The sequence below is a fragment of the Schistocerca nitens genome, chromosome 2, assembly GCF_023898315.1.
Source record: "Schistocerca nitens isolate TAMUIC-IGC-003100 chromosome 2, iqSchNite1.1, whole genome shotgun sequence".
Taxonomy (NCBI): Eukaryota; Metazoa; Arthropoda; class Insecta; order Orthoptera; family Acrididae; genus Schistocerca; species Schistocerca nitens.
In genome coordinates, this window is record NC_064615.1 from 274419784 (window position 1) to 274435640 (window position 15857).

Sequence of the window (15857 nt, forward strand, 5' to 3'; positions counted from 1 at the left end):
CGGTTGTTTCAGAAACCAGGTATTTTGAGCGGTTTAATCACTCAGGTTAAACTCGCATTGAAAAATACCGATATACACGCTATTCCTGAGCTCAGGAACCGCTCCACGTGCAGATCTCTCACACCAAAGGCTATTTCCGTCACTAGCATAGCTTATTCCATACAGGATCTGTGAAGCAACACCAAGTTTGGGACTCTACATTTAACCATACGCCCGTCTGCAAATGCGAGGAACGCGTTTTTAAGGCGTGGTTTACACCACTGCAAAGGTAGGACACATTACGACAGGATCTGAGCTCTTCCGTGGCAGATGTTTACGTAGCGTGGATCGCGGGCACGTATATTCCTCGTGGACGTTGTGTAATGTCGGCGATACGGAGGGGCCACACTGACCCCTGTCCGGCATTAACAGCTTGCTGCAATATTCCACAGCTACTCACTCTCACCAGCTTATATTTACATCTAGTTTGCTGTGTAGGACAGGACGGCTTGAACCACCACCATGCAAGACAGCCGCTATTTACAGCCTCCATAATATGTTCGAATCACCTGTACACTTAGATTATGTCGCAACATCTGTGCACTTTTTCTTCAGCGTCCGACTGCCTAATTCTGAATCGGTACAAGTCGGGAGACATTGCGTCACCAGTATTTTACCTCCGGCCGCTCCCATCTTACGCTACGGCAACACGTGCGATTTTTGCAGCGGGACTCGAGCTGAAAAAATCGCAGTGCTCCGGCCATACAGAACAGGAAAATTTGCCTGGCGATGGCAGTAAGACGGCCAGGTAAATGCGCCGCAGAAGTAATTTCTCGACAATATCAGCGCACAGTGTTTCGTTGAATAGCAATTCATTTCTCGCAATGTGTTTATTACTAGCTAGTCGTCGTCGAAGACGGCAGAGGAAATGGCGAATCCATTCTATACTAAGTGACACGTCAACAAAGGGAAAGTTCATTTTCGTACATTAGGTATTAACAGAATATCCATATATACTTTTTGAGTTTTTCGAATGTCTCTTACTTCACTCGAAAAACTGTTACGCGTGAAAACAGACGTTTCTGAAACAATTAGAGTGATCAGTAATTATTGTTTTCGATTGTTCTGCTTGCTGTGGCAGATAGCAGTTCAGACACATTAACGTCGGAGGCGACGGCCAAGGAGGAGATTCAGATTTGTTCAAAGCGGCAGAGACAAAAATTTATACACATACAGTAAATATGCCTAAATCGTAACCTCCCCCAAACTGCCCTCCCCGTTCACCTCGTCCATTCGTAATTGTGTCCGACGAGGCATATCCTCCTATATGACAATCTTGTAAGACCTTTTCCTGAAAAAACTCGAGGCATCAAAAAAATTGTTTTCCGACAACAAGTTACCGAAAGCTAGTCGATTTTTTGAATGCGCATCTGCCATTTTTTGCACATAAATGGCGGATTTTGCACCGATCGAGCTATGTAAGGGTTGAGTTTGCTGATACTACAATTAGAGCATGTCGTGTACTTCGCAATTATTGGAGGACTGTTGACAGTTGCAACTTCGAGGACATTTATATACGTGACAAATACGTCTGTATGCTGAACTAGCGGCAACACAAGTGGAAAATTGGTCAGAAACCGCTCTGGAGAGTATTTCAGTACTAGTTATGAATGTCTCGAAGAAAGTCTTGTAAGCAGTAAACCTTAAATGGTTTTCCTAACTAGAATATGAAGAACTTGTTAGTAAATACATATGAGGAAAAAACCCTTAAAAAGTTTTCGTACCTATCAACTTTATTTCTTTCTACCACTTATATTTTGTCTCACCCTCCCGCAACGAAAAAAGCACTCCGTCTTCAGGCCACGAGTGGCCTACCGGGATCATCCGACCGCCGTGTCATCCTCGGTGGAGGATGCGGATAGGAGGGGTGTGGGGTCAGCACACCGCTCTCCCGGGCATTATGATGGTATTCTTGATCGAAGCCGCTACTATTCGGTCGAGTAGCTCCTCAATTGGCATCAAGAGGCTGAGTGCACCCCGAAAAATGGCAACAGCGCATGGCGGCCTAAATGGTCACCCATCCAAGTGCCGACCACGCCCGACAGCGCTTAACTTCGGTGATCTCACGGGAACCAGTGTATCCACTGCGGCAAGGCCGTTGCCCACCCTCCCGCAATGGCATTTATTGTCTGACACACTCCTGTTTTTATAGCATGGGTACCTTACATCGTATATACACGTATATTTTTGTACCTCCAGAATAAACAGTTCATTGTCGACACGGTCTATTTTGCACATCAGCATTGAAACATACTTGTGGGGTTCGCGCGACGGACTGAAATCCTTGTGAAAAACTGCCCTTTCGGCCTCTCACTCAGGATGCTGGAATTCCAGCAGAGAGAATAGGAGTAATAGGCCGGGGCGGATTACGTTGAATGCGACCTCTAAGACGCGTCCCGCCTGTGCAGCAGCCACGTGAATTCCAGCTATGTGACCGCCCTCACTTCAGCTCCGTTTAGATGTTCCATATTTTACGGCAATATTTGGCCACTACAGCGTTGCCGACAACATTGCTGCAATAGACCAATATCTATCTCTATGCTTGTCTGTAAATGCTTCTATTTTCCTCTCACGGTTGTTTCCCACTTCGATCACCGAAAGCGCTGCAGTCGCGTATCTGAAACGAGCGAAAACAATCTTTTCACTTTTGTTCGAAAGTTTCTCTGTGCACATATAGCCAAATGTTTTTAGTTGTTTGTAGTGTACTACAATGGACAAGTGGACAGTTATGAATTTTGTAGATGCGAATCATCTATGACCAGAGCTATCGGGTATCGAAATTGATGAATACAATGATCGGAATCAGTAAAAACATTCTGTAATATGTTGCCGATGAGCTCGGATTCACGCTTCATGAAACATGTAAAATAAACCGAAGTCTTCGAATCTGTGCTATGCGAAGCAAAAAGGTTGCATAGGAGAGAGGAAGCGTAGGTGGTTCTCCATCCACATGGTTTGCATTTGATGCTATGAGTTTCATACTAGCTCCACGCGTACCTGAAGCAGGAATCGATTTGGTAAACAGTGGCTTGTGCTGGTGAACAAAAATAAAATACCAATAAATATTGTATCCTTGCTTCAAGCCGCCCTTAATGAGACCTCATGTCCCTCTACTACTGCATACTTCCGGGACCAAGAGGCTTATTGACGAATAGTGAACTTTACACAGGTACTTCTGTACGAATCATCAGTAGCTAAAAACGAAGGGTGATCACCAATCGGATTGTAACTGGTATGCACTCACTTATATTAGTAGCGGTTTTAGCAATTCATGGAAAAATTGCTTGTACGAGATATTCCATATCGTGCTTCGACATTACGGTAAATTCTTGAACAGATATGTACCCAGTCTACTAGTTAAATTTTCTGAATTTTCTGCTTACTCAAAAAAGAACGCACCCACAAAATTCGATTTCTCTTGTTCTTTCTAACTTGATTCCTTGTGTGACGTAAAAGCAGTGGAGTCGCATAGTCTTCCACTAGCTCGACCATTTTGTGGCAGCAGTATGCTCCCTTGCAAACAGTTCTGTCTCGACAATTTATTGCCGCAAAAATTGCCGGGCAATAGTCAAAAATGGTTCAAATGGCTCTGAGCACTATGGGACTTAACGTCTGAGGTCATCAGTCCCCTAGAACTTGGAACTACTTAAACCTAACTAACCTAAGCACATCACATAGATCCATGCCCGAGGCAGGATTCGAACCTGCGACCGGAGCGGTCGCGCGGTTCCAGACTGTAGCGCCTAGAACCGCTCGGCCACCCCGGCCGGCGGCAATAGTCGCCGGTAATGTTGTAGTATATGTGGGTGCAGTTTGTGTGGCCACAGTGTTGGCGGACAACTCTGTCGGGATATATTGTCGGCGATACGCAACGTCTACGGCCCATGTGAACGTACCTTTAGATGCTTCGGCTCTATTTCTGCCGTGTATTTTTTTTTTTTTTTCCTCAGCTCTTTTCCCGCTGGACAAACTGCTTACGTGGCGTTGGCCGCATTGGAATCACCCCTGTAGAGGTCAAACGATACTCTGTGGAGTAGCACTGCAGTAAATATCACAGAATGAGGCAGCTTCAAGACAGCCAAGTGTGACTGAGCACAGTCACGTTCAAAATGTTCAAAGGTGTGTGAAATCTTATGAGACTTAACTGCTAAGTTCATCAGTCCCTAAGCTTACACACTACTTAACCTGAATTATGCTAAAGACAAACACATACACCCATGCCCGAGGGAGGACTCGAACCTCCGCCGGGAACAGCCGCACAGTCCATGACTGCAGCGCCTAGACCGCTCGGCTAATCCCGCGCGGCCAGTCACATTCATTGGGCCTCATAATCACTCCACATAACCACTTTTCAAGGAAAAGCAATGGCAAAAACTCGAGCTGGCTTTGTAATCATGAGCCAACGAGTCAGAGGTAGCCGTTGCGTCGAGCAAAGAGCTCTCCTGTCGGCACGGCGAGTGGAGTAACCAGGAGTGTCACGTGACTGGGATGACGACACACTTTGTGTTGCACGTCGACCTTACAGCCCCCCCCTCCCCCCCAACCTCATTTCGGACCTCTGACGTGAGCAAGATCGTGGGTGCCCTACGCATGGGGAACTCCGTCTCCGAGGCTGTGCAGGCAGTGGGATTTTCACCTGCCACAGGGTCAAGGACGTGCCGCGAGTACCTCGATTCGGGGAAAGAGATACCAACGTGCGCAATACTTTGTTGACGGAGTTCGCCGTCGACTGCCTAGGATGGCGCACAGGAAGCAAATTCAGTTCACTGCTGCACAGTAACATCCAGTTAGCAGCCATACCCTCCAGAGCAACGTCTTAGCGATAGAACATAGACGCCCGAAGCCACACACGTATCGTTGCTCACCACACCCCCACAGAAAAGCTAGATTAGCCAAGACACAAAAAACCGCCATTGGATCCTCGAAGCGTGAGGAAAGAACACCTCGACTGCTGTGTTGTTATGGTCTTCAGTCCAAAGACTGGTTTGATGCAGCTCTCCACGCTATCCTGTGCAAGCCTCTTCATCTCCGAATAACTACTGCACCCTACATCATTCTGAATCTGCTTAATGCATTCATCTCTTGGCCTCCCTCTACGGCTTTTACCCCCCCCCCCCACGCTGCCCTCCAATACTGAATTGGTGATCCCTTGATGCCTCAGAAAGTGTCCTATCAACCGATCCCTTCTTCTAGTCAAGTTGTGCCACTAATTCCTCTTCTCCTCAATTCTATTCAGTACCTCCTCATTAGTTATGTGATCTACCCATTTAATCTTCAGCATTCTTCTGTAGCACATTTAAAAAGCTTCTATTCTCTTTTTGTCTGCACTGTTTATCGACCATGTTTCACTTCCATACGTGGCCACACTCCATACAAATACTTTCAGAATAGACTTCCTGACACTTAAATCTATACTCGATGTTAACAAATTTCTCTTCCTCAGAAACGATTTCCTTGCCATCGCCAGTCTACATTTTATATCGTTCCTACTTCGACCATCTCAGTTATTTTGCTTCTCATGTAACAAAACTCATCTACTACTTTAAATATCTCATTTCCTAATCTAATTGCCTCAGCATCACTTGATTTAGTTCGACTACATTTTATTATCCTTGTTTTCTTATGTGCATCTTATATCCTCCTTTCAAGACACTGCCCACTCAGTTCAAATACTCTTCTAAGTCCTTTGCTGTCTCTGACAGAGGTACAATGTCATCAGCATACATCAAAGTTTTTATTTCTTGTCCGTGGACTGAACTTCCGACTGAAAATTTTTCTTTTGCTTCCTTTACTGCTTGCTCAATTTACAAATTGAATAATATCGGGGAGAGGCTACAACCCTGTCTCTCTCCCTTCTCAACCACGCCACCTTTAGAATTTGAAAGAGAGGATTCGAGTCAACGTTTTCAAAAGTCTATAAGTGCTATAAACGTAGATTTATCTTTCCCTGACCTATCTGCTATGAGAAGTGGGGTTGGTGTTGCCTCGCGTGTTCCTACATGTCCGCCGGCCGCGGTGGTCTAGCGGTTCTAGGCGCTCAGTCAGGAACCGCGCGACTGCTACGGTCGCAGGTTCGAATCCTGTCTCGGGCATGGATGTGTGTGATGTCCTTAGGTTAGTTAGGTTTAAGTAGTTCTAAGTTCTAAGGGACTTACGACCACAGATGTTATGTCCCATAGTGCTCAGAGCCATTTGAACCTACATGTCTCCGGAATCCAAACTGATCTTCGCCGAGGTCGACTTCTACCAGTTTTTCCATTCGTCTGTAAGGAATTCGTGTTAATATTTTGCAACCGAGACTTGTTAAATCGCTGGTTGGGTAATTTCCAAACCTCTCAGCACCTGCTTTCTTTGAGATTGGAAGTACTAAATTCTTCTTGAAGTCTGAGAGTATTTCGCCTTTATCATACATTTTGCTCACCAGATGGAAGAGTTTTGTCATGGCTGGCTCTCCCAAGGCTATAAGTAGTTCAGACGGTATGTTCTCTACTCCTGGGGATTTGTTTCGACTTAGACTGATGGGACACAATGCAAATTGGACACGTCGACGGCAAAGGCAATGCATTCCGCAGCGCTTCCGAACTGAGACAGAATGGTTTGAGGAACGTTGCACGGGCACAACGGTTCTTGTGTGACTCCATTGACCCCTCCCCTCTCCTAGTGAGCACATCTGACGTCAACTACACGCCGAGAGACCGAATGTAATGGGAAAGCGTTCGATGTCATTTTGGACCTCGGAAGCTGGAGCGCATATGGTGTAACTCACTTGTCTCCGTACAGTGCTGGTGTAAATGTGTTCCTGACGCCGCGCATTCAAATCAGAGGCTATTTGACCCACAGAGGATCGCCTCATATGGCTCTGCGGAAGTGACGTGACGTCCATTCGACACACACTTGTCACGTGCGGCGGTTTGCTGTGTTAAAACTTTGTAATAATATCTACCCCTGACCTCCGAAACCCAATATGTCACACGCCTCTTACACCGATACTCATTCCACGTTCAAAGTAGGTTAATTCGCGACGCCCAGTCGTGTTCACTGTAAAGATGGCTGTAAGACAGCTCGGATATAGTGTCTGTACTCGCTCTACAGGATGTTTCCGGAAGTGCGTACAAACATGTAACAGGGCATAGAGGCTTCTCCACTGAATAATTTGAGGTAGGGAACACGGAGGCGAAGAAGCCAGCTTAAGGAGATAATACGAATAAATGTAGAATAAAACCACATTACTGTGTACTTTATTTACATTCGTTACAGTTAACTGCAGATACGAACATTGACACAATGAACTAACATTTGTACTGTATCCAACAAAATGTGCTGAAACTGATGGTCAACCTCAGTGCACATGACGTCGGCGAACAAGTTTCTGAAGCACCCTGTAAACACCCCTGGTGTGTTTCCAACCCCACCACAGGCAGCTACAATTCCGGCAACTAATTTCCTCTCCGCACCCACTGGGGTCTCATAGGCGAGTGACTTTAGATATCCCCATAGGAAATAATCAAGGCGATTCAGGTCAGGTGACCTCACAGACTATGCAATAGGACATCCCCTTCGAATCCAGCGACCAGGAAGTACACCACTGAATTAGTTGCGGGTATCCACACTAAAGTGAGGAGGTGCACCGTCATGTTGTATCCACATCCTCTCATGAACAGCCAAGGGTACGTTGTCCAAGTGGAACTCTTTGCACGAACCTCAAGAACAGGGTTCCATTCAAACGGCCAGGTAGAAGATATGGCCCAATGAGATCGTCGACAACAATGCCGGCCCAGATATTCACACTAAAACGTACTGAACTGTGTGACTCTACTACAGCGTTAGGGTTTTCCTCGTCCCATACAAGGCTATTCCTGCTGTTCAAAATACCATCACGATAGAATGAAGCCTCGCCAGTAAACAGCATGATTTCGAGGAAATCTAGTCGATCAGTCCATTGATGGAAAAACCACTGACACAATGTGATCCTTGGTGCAAAGTCAGTCGCAAGCATTGCACGGACTCATGGGTGATTTTTGTTTGCGGAGTACTTGTACAGCAGGCCGTTGTAGCCGAGCGGTTCTAGGCGCTTCATTCTGGAACCGCGCCACTGCTACGGTCGCAGGTTCGAATCCTGCCTCGGGCATGGATGTGTGTGATGTCCTTAGGTTAGTTAAGTTTAAGTAATTCTAAGTTCTAGGGGACTGATGACCTCAGATGTTAAGTCCCATAGTGCTCAGAGCCATTTGAACCAGTACTTGTACATGTGAATAAACAGTACTGTTCGTGTAAACTTGTACTCATGTTAGCTGGAAAACTGTAATGCTAGGAAAAGCGGTAGACAACTTTACTTCCATACCTCCCTAAGCTGGCTTTTCCTACCGCAGGTTCCCTACCTTAAATTGTTCAGTGGATCATTCTGTATGTCCTGTTACATTTTTGCACGCTCTTACGGACGCACCGTGTAGATGCAACATTCGGGCGTCATACGCGGTACAGCTTAAAATTGCCACTCCGTTTATTGAGCCCATCTGGGACACACTGTAGCGTACCTTGCAAGCGGTGGGCCAAAACTCCGACCCCTCCACGTGGGTTGTCGGTGGCGGCTCAGTGGTCACGGATCACTATAACGCCCCATCTCTTTCGAAGTCTCGCGCAACCTACCACGCGTTACGTCGCCGCTTGCGTCCGATTTGCGATATTCGTCAAACGCCGCTCTGGCTACCCATTTCCGTTTCAGAAACACCTGACTTTCACGTTGAGACAGTTGAGAAATTGAGAAGACACAAAAGAAAATTACGCAGTTCACAAAAAAAAGATGGAGCACTGTAAGTTCCCTTCCACATTACGGCAAACGAAAGGAAGGAAATGACAACCGAGGTTGGACAACAATAATTGCTAAACCTAGGATGAATGGGCGCTCGTCGCCTGAGCAACCCGAAAGTGAGAACGACGCTGTGAGAGACACAGATTATGGTATTGCGTCTTTATTTCTGGATAGTGATCCTAGAGCGCCGTAAGGCAGCGCGAAAAGCAGGGAAGATTCTGTGTTCCGAATCTTGTAGCTGCTGGCTCCACCATGAAAGAAACACATTAGATGTATTCACAGTTGTGATTATGGGCAACCATCAGTTGTAAAATTGAATGACGACAATGAAAATTTGTGCGCACCGGGACTCGAAGCCGGATTTCCTGCTTATCGCGAGCGGTCCCCGTGCCTTTTGGCTACCCATACACGACACCAGACCCAAACTCCCATATGTCGTCAACCATGCGTCTACAACCTGTGCTCGTACACCATTTACATATGTTCCAGTACAGGTGAGAAATATTGGCCGGCCGAAGTGGCCGAGCGGTTCTAGGCGCTTCAGTCTGGAACCGCGCGACCGCTACGGTCACAGGTTCGAATCTTGTCTCGGGCATGGATGTGTGTGATGTCTTTAGGTTAGTTAGGTTTAAGTAGTTCTAAGTACAGGGGAATGATGACCTCAGTCGTTAAGTCCCATAGTGCTCAGAGCCATTTGAACCCTTTTTGAGAAATATTACTTGAAAGTTGCTTGCCCGGTGTCGGCAGATACATACGATATTGCTGTGCCTATGTTATTCTGAATTTAGATGCAAAACTCAGAATAACACAGGCACTGCAGTATCGTATGAAAGAAACATCATCAGCGATCAGTTACAAAAAACCTCGTGAAATTAAGGTACGAGGTACAGTATATTTTCGTCAAGCGTATAGTGTGCAACAGAAAAGTGATCACTGTTAGTAGATACTAACACGGGAGTCAACAGATATGACGCGCCATATCTCCAGCAGACCGTGACCCAGTCACTGAATTGGTAAATACAAACCAGACTGGGTCAATCAGTGGTCAGATGTTTCAGCCTATCATCTCCTGTCGGGACCTTGACCCCGATATCAGAATAACACTTACTCTTGTAGACCTAGACTTTAAATACAGCTTCACCAATGACAATCAAAATAACATTCTCATGTGGTGAGTTCCGCGACCTATTAAATCCAAGCATAGTTTGGGGCGAATATTTTGCTGCATTATTCCTTCTTTTGAACTGCTTAGCTAAGACGACAAGAACTTCAGTTTTTATTTAACAACGTAGTTTTATACTGCAGTTGATAACACCTAATAACAGGGGCACAGTGAACATAATTCAACATATGCAATTACATTTTTGCGCAAAGGGAAGCGGGAAATAAGATACATGTTACGTCAGAGCTGCCGGTTAAGTTCCGTTTCCAAGCCGTTATTTGATGTTTACGTCGCAATGGCGGCTACACTGCACTGTGCACGCATCGCGGCATTGGCCTGAAACGATTTAGGGAAATCACGGAAAACCATAATCAGGATGGCCGGACACGGGATTGAACCGATCCTCCCGAATGCGAGTCCAGTGTGCCAACCACTACGCCACCCCCGCTGCGTCCGTGATGAGAAACGGAAAACTGATGTCAAACTGTCCAATGACCACTGTGGTTGAGAATGCTAAAAAATTCTTTGTGGCTCTAAGCTTATCGTCGCCCGCGGTTTGCCGACTAACGATATATGGGTACACAGTATTGCATCGTTCCATATTAACAATGTAAGTTGCTTCATTATCGCGATACAGACAGACCACAGAGCAAGATACTGTAGTATGTTGTCACTGTTTACTCACACTTGTCGTCAAGAAAGTTTCAATGTTCGGAAAACTTTAGAAGTGTCCACGAGAGATCAAAAATGGTGTAGGCGACGGAAGACTTTGAATGAACGCCGGCATCTTCAATCTTGATGTGTTGGGAGACCTCTTCAAATGGTTCAAATGGCTCTTAACATCTGAGGTCATCAGTCCCCTAGACTTAGAACTGCTTGAACCTAACCAAGCTAAGGACATCACACACATCCATCCCCGAGGATCCGAACCTGCGACCGCAGCAGCAGCACGGGTTCCGGACTGAAGCGCCTAGAATCGCTCGGCTACTGCGGCCGGCTGGAAGAACTCTGGGAAAGTGTGACACATCCGTGAAGCAAAGAGAACAGAGGACGCTGGTTGGGGTATACTGTACTCTAGAGTATTACACTGTTTGAAGCTACTCCAGCAACAGACGTCAAACGTTTACCGTCAAACGTGTACAGAGACGCGCTTCCTGTATCGTGAAAGTCGGTTTACTCCATACGGCGGAGTAACTAAGTTGCACAGGAATCTTAAGTGCGTATCTTTGGTAGAATGATGACCTTGGTCCCCCGAAACCTCGCTGCTAAATTTAGGCAACCGATATTAGAGGGAAATGTGCAAATTTCCTCTGCCTCCATTCCATACAGCGCTTAGGGGGTGTTCGTAGTAGTAGTAGTAGTAGTAGTAGTAGTAGATTTCACCCGTGGCTCCAGTTATTTAGATATATAAAGGTGTAGTTTGATAAGGATGGGACAGGTAGTCGGCCATGGGCTTAAAGTAGGAATGTTCCTGGCATTTTCCTGAAGTAATTTAGGGAAACCACGGAAAACCTACATCAGAGTGGCCGGATGAAGAGTGGAGGCTCCACCTCCCGAATATGAGGCCAGGCTGTTGAAAAGAGTGCTGTCTCATTCGGTGGTGGTGGTGGTTAGTGTTTAACGTCCCGTCGACAACGAGGTCATTAGAGACGGAGCGCAAGCTCGGGTTAGGGAAGGATTGGGAAGGAAATCGGCCGTGCCCTTTCAAAGGAACCATCCCGGCATTTGCCTGAAAATGATTTAGTGAAATCACGGAAAACCTAAATCAGGATGGCCGGAGACGGGATTGAACCGTCGTCCTCCCGAATGCGAGTCCAGTGTGCTAACCACTGCGCCACCTCGCTCGGTATGCTGTCTCATTCGGTTTATCCCTAGCGTACAGTACTGCTTTACGAATACGTTACCTAAATATTTAAAAATCTAATGCTATAATGTTGATTCATTTCACACTCCCAGTCATTGCATAGTATACACATATTATTACATGATGTGACCCTATACACAGTACCAGCTGATGTCAAGACCATAGTGACGATGTTTGGTTTCTATTTTGTGAACCACACAGCTTCCCATGCGCTAGCCTGAAAAAATAAATCAGCATCCGTCTATAATGAGTGAGATAAAGAACACAGAACGAGCATAATGTGTTACAATACTTTGGCAGTAAAGTTCTCGAGAAAAGAAAAAAGAAGAAATAACTTAATGTGAAAATGTTTATATGAAATGATAGATTTTTTTAATCGTTATTATTATTTATTTGTGTTACACATTTTACCGAACTCGCAGTCTGTGTTACCAAGTAACCCTTCACTGTGAAGAACGTATTACTTAACAGACACTTTTTAACAGCCTTTTAAAATAAGATAATTTTACTAATCAATTTAATCTCCTTGGGTAATTTATTATACATTTTATTGATTGCCAGACAATAAGATAGGATAGGACGCGCAGGGAGTATTGCAGGTGGTCATTTTTCGATATTTTGCAAGCAGATGTCTGTGGACAGGCAACGGCTAACGCTGGTGCTGCGCACCCTCCACTATGCACTGTTCAGTGGCTTGCACAGAGATTTTCTGACAATGTTTTTAGCAGGATTTGCTGATGCCTAAAATACTCCAACCTACGCTCACCAACCGAACTTACAATGCTTTCTCAAAGAGTGCTTCACCCATTCTGCTAAAAGGATGGCCTTCGTAAGTGCGACGAAATATGTGCTTTATACACGATGACGTTTCTCCCCATTGCAGTGTTAGCGACCGAAGAAGCGCTCGAAATTTCCTTAATAAGAGCTTTGCTCCATCTCTGATCACGTTATTGTCGACAGGTCAGTAAGCAATAATCTTCCTTGGTGTTGGGTGTAAGGAAAAGTGACTAGCCATGAGTTTTTGTGTCACATGCATTTGTACCGCTATGCTGTTTTGTCACGTGAGTCTTTCCTATGCTCAGAGTGGATGCGACCACACGCGATATTGACACACTTTGTTTTCTTCATCTTGTTATTGATGTCCGTAATGTCTCTCCTCGTACATCTAATATCTTCATCATTCCGTAACTGTAATGCAAGATCTGATAGTCTTGTATCTTGACAGTGCCTGTGCATCTGGTCTTTCTCCACTTCCGTCATAAGACCGTGGAACACACCGCCCCGTAATTTGCGACTTATCTAAAACCCTTCTTTGGCTGTTTCCATTGGCAAAACTTCCCTCTCAGTTTATCTTCTTTCTGTGCAACAGCGAACCAGTATTTCTGCCCTATACCGTTTTTCCGCTCATCCCTATTTTGTTTTCTTTTTTATCTCGTCCATCTTATCTGCTTCTATTGTTTGTGGATCTTTCCCGGACAAGTAAAGGACCGATGTTGATTTGATTCCTTCTGTAGCGCTCTCGTACTTTTCTGTTAGTATGTCATTACTCCTAGTCGACAGGAACGTAATGAGATGATGACTTTTGGTACTGGGCCGCTCAACTGCGCGGTTATCAGCGCCCGTACAAATTCTCTATCTTTACTCAGCCCAAACTCGCCACTTTCATGAATGATGATGAAATGATGAGGACAACACAAAACACCCAGTCCTCGGGCGGAGAAAATCCCCAAAACGTTATGAGCAAAATATGACGATCGTGTAACAGAATGAAGGAGAAGGAAGTTTTTCTTGTCGGATCATTTCACAGTAGTGAGACGTCGATGTTTTTTTGGTCAAGCCCGCAGACAGACGCCAAATATTGATCGCTCAAGCGGTGCAGTAACGACAGTATCTGGTATTCATCCTCGAACTACCTGTAGGTAACTGTTTACAAAATTGCGCTTGCTAACAACCACCTCATAATACAAGTTTCTTGTGAAGAATTAGGCTTAATGCGAATATAACAGAGGTATTCACAACCATAACACTAGGGATCGAAAACAGCCTCCACTATCTACAAAAATGGTTCAAATGGCTCTGAGCACTATGGGACTTAACATCTGAGGTCATCAGTCCCCTATAACTTAGAACTACTTATACCTAACTAACCTAAGGACATCACACACATCCATGCCCGAGGCAGGATTCGAACCTGCGACCGTAGCGATCGCGCGGCTCCAGACTGTAGCGCCTAGAACCGCTCGGCCACTATTTACAACTTAACCTCATTATTCCACAAAAATCGCCAAAACATGCAGCCATAAATATATTTGGCAATCTACCTTGTGAATTAAATAATAATAATGAAAGATTTTAAAGCAAAGTGAAAGTTCTCTGCTTGACAACTAACTCGTTCCACCCCATAGATTAATTTCTAAATAATCACTATATATATATATATATATATATATATATATGGTTGGATTTAATTTATCAAAATATGTTGTCGATTAATATAAAAAACTTAGTTATGTAAACGCAGTTATATTTTCAGATAAAAAATGTATCTTATTTGTAAACCTGAAGAACGTTTCACTTCATAGCGACGAGTAGTGAAAATGATCCCCGGGACATATAGAAAACGTTCAATATGCTGAACTTGAATGGTATGTGGCTCCTCCTATATTCTACTTCCCCAGAAGATGGCAGACTGTATGCATTCCGGAACGCCATGTACATACTGCACATTGAAGCGACACTACACCCGAAAGATTTCAAAATTTTATACCATCAACACGTCACGACACTTTTTCTATTTTTACAAGAGACGGACATTACTGCAATACAATATACATATTACTCTATTATTATTATTACCATTATCGTTGTTATTACGCACAGCTCTTGTAATATGCATCTTCTAATAGTTTTAACTCACTGGGGAGATAGATGTAAGAGAGGGCTTGCAAGGCCTTGCCAGGTAAAACATATAAATAAAGCAGAAAGTGAAACTCGGAAGTACAGTCGCACCTTAACTGCTGTTTTCAGCAAGATGGTGTACAGAAGGAGAAAAATCGCTTAGCAGAGCTCAGACAGTGTGACCCGCCGTTAAAGCGCAGCGGCAGCGAAACAGCGCGCAGCACTTTGTGGCACGGAGTGACAGCGCGGGCCGCCCGTGACTGGAAGCACGCATTGTGTGCTAATGCGTCGCGCCCCGACGTCTGCCGACACGCACCGCGCACTGCGTAATGGCGTATTCACAATGGAGAGCGCACATTATCACCTGTCACCCACAGCGGCGACCCTCTAAATAGACTACGAGTATAGGCACCGGGGCAGAAAGTGCTCATATGTATGCCAAACTGTTTCTGCTGGACCTACGACTTGTATCTAAGGGAACAGCCCGATAATAGGACGGCTGTCGCTCTGACGCGCTTAAGAGAAATCACGCTCTGTTTGCCAGGGCGCCGTACGATGACGGACGTTTCTGTGGCTGGAGTAGCCAGGCAGAGGGGGAAACAGCTGCGTGGTCATCACAAATTATTGGGTGCCTACTTACGCTTCTACACCCTGCTAATCACGGTGACGTGTGTTGCAGAGTGTACTTTAAAGTTTGCATCAGTTTCATTCACCACTTGTGAGCCTTTGTGGGAACTGTCAGCCTAATTTCATCTGCGCGCGTTCTCTGGAATAGATATGTAGAGACTGAAGAATTTTCGTAATTTGTGCCTTGAAAGACTATTTATATGGTTCCCTAAGCAGGTTCTCCGGCCTGTATTGGAAGAGTGTTCTGAAGTTCTATACCTACATTCTGCCGATATGTAGGATTTTTCAGTGTACGTTTTACACTCGCTTTCCAGTCGAACAAGCCTGTGACCAGCTTCCTTTCTACATGCCCTGTGAGCCCGACCTGGCAGTGCACTGTGCGAGTGGTTGGACTAAAATCGGTTTAATGGATAAACTTCACTTTCGAAGCGTCCTATCAACGAATGCTTTACCTCCAC

General features: G+C 45.2%; 1 protein-coding gene and 1 pseudogene across 3 annotated transcripts in view; both read right to left on the bottom strand.

Annotated features, from left to right (window-relative positions):
- The window catches only part of LOC126236018 (NAD kinase-like), a 546376-nt gene that overhangs the window by 250541 nt on the left and 279978 nt on the right, over positions 1 to 15857 (bottom strand). The window lies entirely within an intron of this gene.
- Positions 2025 to 2142, bottom strand: LOC126238557 (5S ribosomal RNA; annotated as a pseudogene).